General features: G+C 37.3%; 1 protein-coding gene across 4 annotated transcripts in view; it reads left to right on the top strand.

Moving 5' to 3' along the window:
- LOC126947159 (neuroligin-4, X-linked-like) overlaps window positions 1-13,183 on the top strand; it is a 324,049-nt gene that overhangs the window by 83,866 nt on the left and 227,000 nt on the right. The gene's annotated exons all lie outside the window — the stretch shown is intronic.

The following is a 13,183-nucleotide window of genomic DNA, read 5'->3' as shown; positions in this document are numbered from 1 at the left end:
TCATATATTGCCTAATTAATGTTTTATAGTTTTATTTGCAGATGAAAATTAATATGAGCATATATTGTTGCATGTTATACCTGAATCATCTGTAAAGGAATGAATCTGTAGAAAAATAATAGAATTAAGGACACTCTCATGTTCTAGTTTACAAACTGAAAGATAGAGAAAATAGTTCTTTATGACATAATGACTTGAGATATTAGCACCTTGAGTTTTCAAAGAAAAACTTTATTTTTTAAAATATATAAGCAAGAGGTAGTTCATACAATGGTTGTATTTCATTGTTTAGAATCCATTTTCTTAATGTAAATTTGCACTTTGTTTTTTTCCAGTACCCACTACAATCAAATGATAAAATATAGTCAGATGATTCTAGCTACATTAGAGACTAATGTGTTTGTGTTTTTAAAAATTTCCTCTTTTTTCTACAAAACACCAATGAAAGTCTGTAAACACAATAACATTTAATATGTTAACCCAATGCTAATAAAACATGAACAGCTTTATGGGTATATAGTTTTCAAATTCAGATTTCCTAGGAAGAATAGTCAACTGAAGTTTAATTATGGGTCATTCACTAAGTGAATGAACTCTGCATTCACAACAACATATTGAAATGTTGGCATTATGCTGATTCTCTCCAAAGACTTTCTCTTAGGCAGTATCTCAATTCGTATCAGTGCTTTTATTTAGCAGGATAGATAGTAATATTATTATTTGGAATTCAGAATTCTGCTCTGACCACTCAGAATCTCTACTTTTTTTGCTTAGCTTTGTCTTTCTGCCTTGATCAGATCTGCTAAAATTTCTACATTTCTGCTTTCATAAAATGTGTAGATATATTTAAAAATGCAAAAATGGGACTTTATTTCAGGTAAGTATTTATCTTTAAATTTAAGAAATAACTTGAATGAGAAAAAGTTTTGGCAATTTCTTTGTAGTACAATAGTTTTATGAAACAAATTATTTTTCTTTAGAAAGCAGTATTTTTTACAATTCCCTTTAAAATAAATCAGGTCTTGCTGAAGGTGAGTCTTTTCATTGAAATTGTCATCATGATCTACTAAGTTTAGTCTCGAGTCTTCATAACTAATTACAGATTTCTATATTTGTAATTAGCTATACCTTACCAATTTCTTTATTTAAATTTTATAGATTATAAATTTCTCTTTGCTGTCTAGATGACAGGTTAATTGATTAACTTAAATTACATATTTAACCTTTTGATAGGTGCTCAAATAAGATCAAAATCAGTCCAGCCAGTCAGAAGCTCTAGTGGGACACATGGGACGTTGTTGACAAGGAACAGTTGGAGACCGAATCTGCATGCTCTGTGTGTGTGTGTGTGTGTGTGTGTGTTTGAGAGAGAGAAAGTGTGTGTTTGTGTCTACATGTGTCAGAGAGACAGAGAGAAAGAACCAGAGAAAAAGAAGGGGGTCTTTTGAGGAAGCAATGCAGAATATGGCTTGGTAGCTTGATTAAACATAAGTTATGAAAGTCAAGCTGAGAAGTCCCAGTCTCACATACTAAGTTTATGTCAGTTCATACATGAGCGGATGGCACTACAATTTGAGATTTCTCTTGATCACCAAGGAGACTGAACACAGAAAGGCAATCTATGGAAACACTTCAGGATTTTAATGAGAACCTTTGGTATTGTTAGAAGTGAGGTTAAAAAGTAGGGAAAAATAAAAAGACACATTTAGAAGTACTTGCTCAGACAAGATGTTATATTAAATATAAAGCTTGGAGGAGAAAAAGCCATAAGCAAGTCCAGGTTGCCTTGAGGAATGGACAGAGCCAAGGAACTACTTCCTGAGTGACCTACACCTGTACTATTTCTCTGTATCCCTGGACATACATCTTAAGTTCTTATTCTTGAAAGATTTCAGGTGCAAGGAGCCCTTCCATTCTTCATCATGGGACTAAAAACACTGGGAAATATAAAGAAAAATATAAATGAAAGTCACTATTGCCCAAGCGAGGTGGCTAATACCTCTAATGTTTAGGAGGCCGAGGTGGGTGGATCACTTGAGGTCAGGAGTTTCTGACTAGCCTGGCCAATATGCTGAAACCTCTTCTTTGCCAAAAGTACACAAAATTAGCTGGGTGTGGTGGTTCATGCCTGTAATCTGCGCTACTCAGGAGGCTGAGGCAGGGGAATTGCTTGAACCTGAGAGGCAGAAGGAGGTTTCAGTGACTCAAGATTATACCACTGCACTCTAGTCTTCGTTGCATAGTAAGACACTGTCTCAAAAAAAGAAAAACAGAAAAGAAAGTCACTATCATTGTCTCTTCCATTGTAGGATAACAGCAAATGCCATTATAATTTCTAGAGACCTTAAATTCTTTTTTTTTCTAGGAATACAATTGAAAAAGGAAGATATTTTAAAAAGAGCAGACGATTGAATGCAAGGTGTCTGTGTCGTCTTTTCCCCAGGATGAAACCTGAGACTTTGAATTCTATTACTTAAGTAAACATGCCACGATTATTGATTTAGGACCTATTCAGTGAAACTTGGAGCTTTGTGATGAAATGTAAACAGACATGACATGGACATTGACCTGCAGAAATTTGGATAGTTAGTAAACATAGAGGTAGATAATAAGCCATAGCATCTTAGTGAAGGAATGAAGAAAGTTCTGTGACAGTTCAGGGACAAGTTTTGTTTTGAGGAAATCTGGATGGAAGCTGTAAATTGTTGAACTGTGTCCTGAAGAATATTTGGGCTATAGAAGGGATTCATCTGTTAGGATCTGATGAGTGGAACATTAGAACACACAAATCTATGTTAAGCAGCTACATGCCAATCGTTGCTGTTACTACTACTTAGGTGTTAAGTGTGGCATGGTAACAGAAGCTCTGCTTTACCATGTGCTGTTTCTGTCAGTGCCATACCATAAAGGCTCTTTTATTTATTATTTATTTATTTTTTTTTAGAGACAGGGTCTCATTCTGTCACCCAGGCTGAAGTGCAGTAGTGCAATTATAGCTCACTGCAGTCTTGACTTCCTGGGCTCAGAGAATTCTTCCATCTCAGCTTTCTGAGTAGCTGGGACTACAGATACACTCTGCCACACCTGGCTAATATATTTCATTTTATTATTTTGTAGAAATAGGGTGTCGCTATGTTGCTCTGGCTGGTCTTGGGCTCAAGTGCTCTCTCACCTTGGCCTGCCAAATTCTGGGATTACTGGCAGAAGCCTTTGGACTGGAACCATAAATGTTTTTATGTTATCCAGAGCTGCTGACCATGGCAATTTGTGGGGTGGACAAGCTACTTACGATGAAAGGGTGGCAGATGAACAACAGGGAAAGAAACTAGAAAGTCAAATAGTTTTGCTAGTGTTTTCACACACAAGAATTGAATTCACTTCTCTTATAGACAGCACTGGATCTAATTCAAGATATAATTTATAGCATGATTTTCATCCTTGAGTATCTCCCATCTTTTCAGGAAGTCTTACACACTTTTCCGGCATTTCTGCATTAGTCAAGGGGTGTTGGACTGTATCCAGCTGATAGAAAATAACCTAGCCTCAATCTGGCAGTGAGGGAAAAATCGAAATTTATTAGAAGGGTTGTGAGATATCCAAATTTACTGCAAAGGTCGAGAAATCAGATTGGGAGAATGGCAGATATGCAGCTAGACTTTGGAGTCACCTGGAAGCAATGAATCTAAGGACATCATCAATCTTATGTCTGTTTCTTTGCTTCTTTCTGGAAATAGACTTGCTTTACATGGCATGTAAATGGGTTCTCTGCAGTTTTCATTAGATGTATTTTGTTTTTCTCAATACCACCAGTGAGGGACAAAGTTCCATAATTCTATAGTAAAAATCCCTGGCTCTAGTTTTGATTGGCTCATTTGGCTCAAGAGTAAGAAGAGATAAAACTAGGCTGCTCTTGGGTATACAAGTTGGCAGGGGGAGAAGGACAGTTCTCACCACAAGGTGTCTGGAATGAGTAGGCACTACTTCACTTCCCTGTCCAAAATGTTTTTGAGGAACATTTATATGCCAGGCAAGCCTTAGAGACTGAGATTACAAGAGATACAAGCATTTCTAATTTTGAGAGATAGGTACTTATAGGCAGAAGAATCATGGTCCTTGAGAGATGTGCATGGCCTCCCTCCTGCCTTCACCCCTCATTCCTGGAACCTGGGAATAGGTTACTAGGCATGGCACCTGACTTCTTCAATATTCTGCTTTAAATACTTACTTCAAATGGCAAAGGTGATTAAGATTGTAGATGGAATTCTGTTTCCTAATCAGCAGACCTTCCAATAGAGAGAATTATCCTTGGTTATCTGATTGAGCACAGTATATTAACAGAGACCCTCCTGTGTGGCTCAAAAGGAGATTAGAGTTGGAGTAGAGTAACACAGTGTGTGAAAGAGATACCTGGACATTGCTGGCTTTGAGTATGAGAGCCAGGATCAAGGAATGTAGGCAACAGCCTTTAGAAGCTAGAAGAGATAAGGAAACTGATTCTTCCTTAGAGCTTCCAGAAAGGAGCCCAACAGCCCTGCTGACACCTTGATTCTATCCCCATGGAAGAAACTGTGACCTGTGGAAGAAACTCTACCTTTGGAAGAAACCTTTGCTCCATGGAAGAAACCTTTGCTCCGTAGAAGAAACTCTGAAGAAACTATAAAAGAGTAAATGTGTATTGTTCCAAGCTTATTAAGTTTGTGGAGATTTGTGATATTATTTGAAATTCATAATGAAGTATTACTCTGAAAACAAAGTTCAGAGTCACTGAAGTTGTTAGGTTTCTAGCCTTCTGACCCCATCTCCATTCTGGGATTCTACTTCCAATAATTTCTAGTTGAAAACACTCTTGGGCACTTAGAGTTTTTGCCTTCCTCAAGAATGCCAAGGAGACTATATAGATTATTCTTTTAGGGCAGATATTTGCCAGACATTTAAAAAATTTCCCTTCTAAAATTTGAGTGATAGTTACTTTGTCTCTGAGCTGGATCTTGCACTGTTGCCCAGGCTATAGTGCAGTGGCACAGTCATAGCTCACTGCAGCCTCAAACTCCTAGGCACAGTGATTCTACCACTTCAACCTCCTGAGTGTCTGGGACTACAGACTGGTACTATATTAAGCTTCAGAGAAGAAACATGTCATGTCCAGGTTCCCACAAATTAGAAAATGGTGGAATATATATATATATATATATATACACACATTTTTTTTTTTTTGAGAAGGAGTTTTGCTCTTGTTGTCCAGGCAGGAGTGCGATGGTGTGATCTCTACTCACAGCAACCTCTGCCTTCCATGATGAAGTGATTCTCTTGCCTCAGCCTCCTGAGTAGCTGGGATTACAGGCATGCACCACCATGCCCAGCTAGTTTTTGTAGAGATGGGGTTTCACCATGTTAGTCAGGCTGGTCTCAAACTCCTGACCTCGAGTGATCCACAAAGAAACAATGAAGCCGGGTGCGGTGGCTCACGCCTGTAATCCCAGCACTTTGGGAGGCCGAGGCGGGCGGATCACAAGGTCAGGAGATCGAGACCACGGTGAAACCCCGTCTCTACTAAAAATACAAAAAATTAGCCGGGCGCGGTTGTGGGCGCCTGTAGTCCCAGCTACTCGGGAGGCTGAGGCAGGAGAATGGCGTGAACCCGGGAGGCGGAGCTTGCAGTGAGCCGAGATCGCGCCACTGCACTCCAGCCTGGGCGACAGAGCGAGACTCCGTCTCAAAAAAAAAAAAAAAGAAAGAAAGAAACAATGAAAAAAAAAATCCCCTATTAGATTTGCATTACAATTTTCAGCCACCATGACCGGCAAGTTTTTATATTTTTTAAAGACTTGCAGCCTTCCCATGTTGCCCAGGCTGGTCTGGAGATCCTAGCCTCAAGTGATCCTACCATCTCAGACTCCAGAATTCTGGGATTACAGACATGAGCCACCACACTCAGGGACATTCTGCAAATTTGACATTTTGCATCAGGTTAATATAGTCCCATGGTAAATTGTCCTAAATAGCATATTCAAAAGATACACTGTTTTGACACAGGAAAGTAATAAAGGGTCATTTAATTTTTCTTTTTTTTCAGACAGCTATAACAGATTTCCAGAGAAGATGGCTTTGAATGACTTATAACGAAGTACCCAAACTGTTATTTCCTCATCTGTCTCCATAGAGTTTCACTTGTGATGGTGGCTGCAGCTTTACATTTTGTATTTTCCTACTTACAAACACTGCTGACAAAATCTTCTGAGCACTCCACTCCTTCTGGCTACAACTTAAGCTGTGGTCACTTCTGGGCAAAATGGTTCTCTGACATTTTGAACGTACACTTTGTTTACTCCGCCAGCCAAAACTTGTTTTCTGGAATTGGAATGACAGTTTATTCCCTTGGCAGATCAATCATTATGGGCAAGTGACTCAGCTTGCATGGGCCACAGTGGCCTCATGTCTAAAATAGAGGCAGCTGAGAGGTTTAAGGTTTTAATCCATATAGAATGCTTAGTATCCAGCACACACAAGCACCTGTAATCTGATGTTAGTGCAACATCATTAATAATAGAAAACAGAACTTGAAAATTTCAGCGAAATAACATGTGTATAATGGGTCTGGAATGAATGGTAATCCAGGCATAATAAATGTTGATCATCTGTGACATAACAGTTTATTGTAATGGAGTGGTAAGCTTAAGAAATAAGACCAACAGTCCGTCATTTCTGGTGGTTTCTACTGTGGTTTTAACAAATGGGAATTTCAAGAAGAGTAACATTTTGGTTAAAAGAGCCCATTATTATCATTCTGCTTTATTTGTAACTTTACTCTTTTTGAGCTCCTGTTATCAAATGGATTTTGAGCATATGTGAATTAGATAAATTAATCACCATGAAAGGATTAGAATAACTTTTTTGAAAATTATCTGAAACCATCAAATGGCAATAAAACTACTCTTTGTGTGTGAGATTAAAGAGAAATTAATTTTCTTTCTCTTGTCTAGACACACAAAGTCCAATTGTATGCATATAGTCACAAAATCTAGGTGAAAAATGAAAACTATGTTAACAGAGTGAGAGCGATGTTTTAACCAATCAACATCAACATACAATTGGTGACAATTACTAAATTACTCCAATTTTCATCTGGTAGTTGGATGTTTGACATTGTGTAGACATAGCTTGCCAGTAAAGATAATTATGAAAGATTATTAAATAAGGGTCTCCCTGACACAGATTAACTGAAAAGTATTTAGTATTTTTTGAAAGCACAGGTAATCTGTGCTTGGAAATTATGTGTGTTTTGAATACTACTATTTGGTAGTATGAATTGTGCCTGTTTGAATAATTAAGAAATAGCTTTTCCTAACGAAGAACATTTTCCATCACATACATAATTTTCCAGTATGTGAATTCTAATTCAATTCAAATTGCAATTTTGATTCTTGTCATAATTTGAACAGATTACCTAGAATATATAATCAAATTTTCACATACTGCATGTCATAAGAATTTTTTTCTTAGAAATTGTCAGAGATAGAAACTTTAGGTGTGCCTAGTCCATTGGAATATTTGGCCATTTAAAACAATTAGCTCATTATTTATTTGTGGAGTCTTGCTTCCTAAGATGTTGTAGTCTAATTTTTGTCATTTAATATTGCTGATTTAAATACTGTTATTTATTTTCCATAGTATTTTAGCCAAGCTATTTATTGTTTATTTATTTTTTATTTTGGAGACATAGTTTTGCTCTGTTGCCCAAGTTGGATTGCAGTGTGGTGCAATGTCCACAACCTCCATCTCTCAGGTTCAAGAGATTCTCCTGCCTCCTGTGTAGCTGGGACTACAGGCATCTGCCACCACGCCCAGCAAATTTTTGTATTTTTAGTAGAGATGGGGTTTCACTGTGTTGGCCAGGCTTGTCTCGAAATTCTGACCTCAGGTGATCTGCCCACCTCGGCTTCCCAGAGTGCTGGGATTACAGGTGTGAGCCACCATGCCTGGCCTAACCAATCCATTTAACCTTTTAAATATTTAGTGTCATCAACTATTAAAAATAAGAGTAATATGATTATCAATCCTCTGATTTTTTATTTAGAACCATAGTGATTTGGGAGCAAACAACTATATAGGAAATAATTATAAAAGAGAAAAGATTAGTGTATTCTTGGAACTTTAATGTCATATTAATTGAATGTTAATCCAACGACTTTATCTTTCATTGCAAGATTCCTTGCCTGAATGAAGTACTGGAAACCCTTGTTGAGAGTAGGTCCTACCTTCCTAGTTTGTTTTTTGGTTTTCCTAAACCAGGCTGTTTACATAATGACTCAGTTTAACATTTTCTCTTTATATTTAAGCATCTCTTTACTTGGTGCAATCACAGCCAAACTGCAGTGAAAACAAAGAGAAATTGAGTAGTTGTGAGCTCCAGATTTCAGAGTCACAGAGAGTTTGTGAGATCAAAACGTCTGTGCTCAATAAGTAAATTAGACCCTCCTAAATCACATAGTCAGTTTAAGGCAAGGGAATCAAAGAGAAAGACTCCGAAAGAGTGACCTATCTGTGGAATAGCTACTGGTAAAATACAACAAAGATGAGACAGTGTAGTCTCCACCTTATTATTTCAATCTAACGTTCTGTATTGAGATTCAGAGAAGCAGGTCCAGGTTTCCACAAATTAGAAAGTGGTGACTTGGTCCTATAATCCCAGTACTTTGGGAGCCTTGGTGGGGGGATTGCTTGAGCTCAGGAGTTTAGGCCAGCCTGGGCAACATGACAAAACCCTGTCCCTACCAAAAAAAAAAAAAAAAAAAAAATAGCTGCACATGGTGGCACTGGCCTGTAGTCCTAGCTACTTGGGGGGCTGAGGTGGTAGGATCACTTGAGGCTAGGAGATCAAGGCTGCAGTGAGCCAAGACCACAATGGGCACTCTAGCCTGGGTGACACATGAGACCTTTTATCTAAAAAAAAAACAAAGGAAAAACATTTCCCTGTTAGATTTTACATATCTGATGATGACTTTTAATGGTGAAGGCAAGCATTGGTATGTGGTCTGTGGTGTATGTGTGTTTGTTTGTATTTGTGTGTGTGTGTGTGTGTCTATGTGTGTGTGAATGGTGTTGAAGGAAACCCATAGGAAAAGTATCCGTAATTCATTTAAGATCAAATTTGTTACAGTTTTCTTGGAAATGCCAACTAATAAAACATGTAAACCACTCTACAGCCTCTTCTTCCCTAAAACCCCAAACACCTCGAAGTCTCCTTCAAGTCAGATATCCTCTTGGTCCTCTGTGCAAGTTGTCTGCACACTCCTCAGGTTTGTCTTTGGGAAAGTCCCTGTTGCCATCAGAAAGAAAGAACACAGCAGGCATTGATTTGTCTCAGGCAAAGGAGATCTTCGGGTGGGTTTCAACAAGATATGAAAATTCCAGGTTCATGAATACTCCCTTTTTTTTTTTCTTAAAAAGTTTATCTTTAGCTACGTTCTACTCCCCTCTTTGTCTTTTATGATATAATCATTAACTCAACAAGGGAACATCTACTATTCGCCTAACATCTTATCTGCCTGTCGCATATGGACTTTGGCCTCCAGTTAGGCCAATGATATTATTGATCTCCTACTCCCAGTGTATATTCTTTGGATGTTTTTGTCTCTTTTCCATTACTTGTTATCTTTAGAGACATTTTAGGTAGCTTACTTAAAAATTATTAATAAATAAGTCATTATTTGCAATTAGCATAGACAAGGCCTTAGGTGAGTGTAAGTGGGTATACGGGGAGATCTAACCCCTAAACCCACTGCTGGAAAAGTGAATGTGAAAGTCCCATTTATATGTGACCCAATTAAACCAACATTCCATAAAAGGCACAAAATCTTCAGCGACTACTTTAGCATTTCAGGGAAAAGACAATGGCGGCAAACATGAAAGTTGATGTTTTCTTTTCTTTTCTTTCTTTTCCTTTTTTTTTTTTTTTTTTTTTTTTTTTTTTTTTTTGAGACAGAGTCTCACTCTTGATGCCTGGAGTGCAATGTCATGATCTCGGCTCACTGCAACCTCCATCTCCTGGGTTCAAGTGATTCTCCTGCCTCAGCCTCTTGAGTAACTGTGACTACAGGCACCTGCCACTACACCCTGCTAATTTTTGTATTTTTTGTAGAGATGGGGTTTCACATGTTGGCCTGGCTGGTCTCGAACTTCTGACCTCAGGCGATCCACCCACCTCAGCCTCCCAAAGTGCTGGGATTACAGGTGTGAACTACCACACCTGGCCAAACGTGGATGTGTTCTATGGAGGATCCTTGACAGAAAGATTTTCATTCAGTCTTGCGATGAATATACAGAGTGTAAACACATGGTTGTGCAGTGGGGAAATGCTATGTTTCCTAAAACTGAGGTTCTTGTTTATTGCTTCTTTAGCTGCACAGTGATATAAAAGATGCAAAACTGGGGAGAAAGGAGAGATAAAACTATGACAAAACTGGAGGAGGGCAACGTGCAATGATGTTGTAATTTAACATGTAAAGTACTCACTTTAGTATTTTTACATTGTTACATTGTGACATTGCAGGATTCATAAGTGCAGTTCCATCCAAATGTATTGTAATGCATATTTTTTTCTTCTTAGCAGACTACACAATAAGGTTAAATCAAAGAACATGAGGCTTTGTCCTTACCAAATTCAAAAATACTTTTTATGACCTGGTATTTAAATCATTAACACAAAAGCTTTCAGGATCCCCAAAATTTCTAATGTAGCAAAATCCTTTCATAATTTTATATTTGAGATATATTAATTCAGATAGCTAGTATGAAATCAGTGAAATCAAGTTATACTTTGCATGTTTCTAAAATGTTTAAATTTAAAAATAGAAAATTAAGCCTAAAAAAACTTCAGCTTTCTCAAGAATATTAAAATGTTAACGAATTATTTAATTTTGAGTTAAATCAGATAATAATGAGAACAAATTACACCACTGCACATTCTACAGGGATCTTTGCACTTTACACTTTTGACTGTTTTGTTTTATCAGAGGAGATTTTGGTATATTAAATATAATATTAGAAATTTATGAGAACATAAACGATAGAATCAACTTAGATTGTAATCACAGAATGAAAACATCTTCCAAGGAGTAGGAGCTTTTGGGGTAATTTAATCAAAACTCTCTTACCTTATACTATTTCCATGTTCATGTTAAACTTTTGGCACTCTAAGAAGAGATGAACTATCTTTTCCTAAGTTCTAGAAGCTGAATTGAATTATGATTTTACAAATCTGCCATCCACAGTAGATGGTCAATGTGTTGAAGACCCAGAGCATTTTTGAGATAAAAGAATGAATTATATACTTTATTATATGAAACAAATGAACTAGTAGTGCCAGGCCACCACCTATTTTTTTTTTTTTTTTTGAACCTGAACAATAAAGATGTTTGAAGCTTTTTCTCTTCATTATGGAGTGGGGGACTAGGGGAGGGACAACATTAGGAGAAATACCTAATGTAGGTGATGGGTTGATGGGTGCAGCAAACCACCAGGGCACATGTATATCTGTGTAATAAAACTGCATGTTCTGCACATGTAATGTAGAATTAAAAGTATAATAAAAAAAGAAAGGGAAAGGTTAGTGATGTTTACCTGAGCACTCTCACAGAGATGAAGCAATTTTGATTGTTACCTTCCTCTTCTAATATATAGTTTTAAAAGTCTTAGAAAACATGTTTTTTTATTCCTTCCAGTTAGTCTTTTGCAGGCATCCTCCTCAGTGTCAAGCATTTGTTCTCATGCATCACATTATATGTTATGAATACACCCAGAGTTTATGTGATTTTTTTTTTTATTTTTATTTTTTGGAAAATGCATTAAACTCTTGGCTTGTATATTTTGAGCTGGAAGCCACATGTTTTTGTAACATTTTAAAAGCAATATATTTTATAATATGCTTTAGAAATTAAAAGAAAATAGGATACTTCCATTTCCTATGACAAACTGTCAGCATATAGCAAGGCAAAGCCATTTGCCGCTGAAGCTCAGCTTTTTCCTGCAGATGGTGAATGCACAGCAACTGCCAGCCAAGCTGGGATTCTCTTTACTGCATGGTTCCCTGAAATGCCCAGTCCCTGAGGTGTTACAAGGAGAGAAGTCAGCATACAAGTGTGATAGAATGACCAATAAGCTAATTGGTTTTTAGTTTTGAGAAAGCAGCTGGTTGCCTATTTGTGTGTGTGGGGGGGGGGGGGGGCGGTTAAGAAATATTTGTATTTCATTTAAGTGCAACTAATTTCCATTTAAATGTAAACTACCATATGTATCTACTGTATAGTATTAGACTGCTCAGCCTTAGCAACCTGTTTATCCCTGTGTACTGTTTCTTTTTTTTTTTTTTTTTCCTTAATACTTTAAGTTCTGGGATCCATGTACAGAGAATGCAGGTTTGTTACATGGGTATACACGTGACATGGTGGTTTGCTGCACCCATCCACCCGTCATCTACATTAGGTATTTGCTCTAATGCTCTCCTTCCCATAGTCCCCCACACACTGAAAGGCTTCAGTGTGGCATGTTCCTCTCCCTGTGTCCATGTGTTCTCATTGTTCAATTCCCACTTGTGAGTGAGAACAGGCAGTGTTTGCTTTTCTGTTCCTGTGTTAGTTTGCTGAGAATGATGGTTTCCAGCTTCATCCATGTCCCTGCAAAGGACATGAAATTATCCTTCTTTATGGCTGAACAGTATTCCACGGTGTATATATGCCACATTTTCTTTATCTAATCTATCATTGATGGGCATTTGGATGGCCTATTTTTAGATGCAGTCAGCTGTAATTTAATTGAATGCAGAATGAATCATTTCCAAGAAATTAAAGTTCATAGGTTGGAAAATAACTGAGTTCATCATTAGGGAAAGCTTATTCTAAGACTTAGGATAAAGTGATCTTCCTTTTGCATTTTATTCAACTTAAGGTCTCATAGATACTTTCATCATCATTATCATCATCATTATCATTATCATCCAAAACATCATCAGAATGATGATGGTTACATCATCATTATCTAAATTTGAGTAGCCATGAAAAGGTATTGTGAGTTCCTAACTTGAGAAGGATCAATTTCTTTGAGATTTTACAGTTATTTTAAGACTGTGGAGCATAGGTTAGAATCTGTGTTTTAAAAACTTTGACAGACCACATCATCAGTAATAAAG

The sequence above is a fragment of the Macaca thibetana genome, chromosome Y (assembly GCF_024542745.1).
Source record: "Macaca thibetana thibetana isolate TM-01 chromosome Y, ASM2454274v1, whole genome shotgun sequence".
Classification (NCBI taxonomy): Eukaryota; Metazoa; Chordata; class Mammalia; order Primates; family Cercopithecidae; genus Macaca; species Macaca thibetana.
Note: the sequence above shows the minus strand (reverse complement) of the source record. Positions and strands in the feature narration are given on the sequence as shown.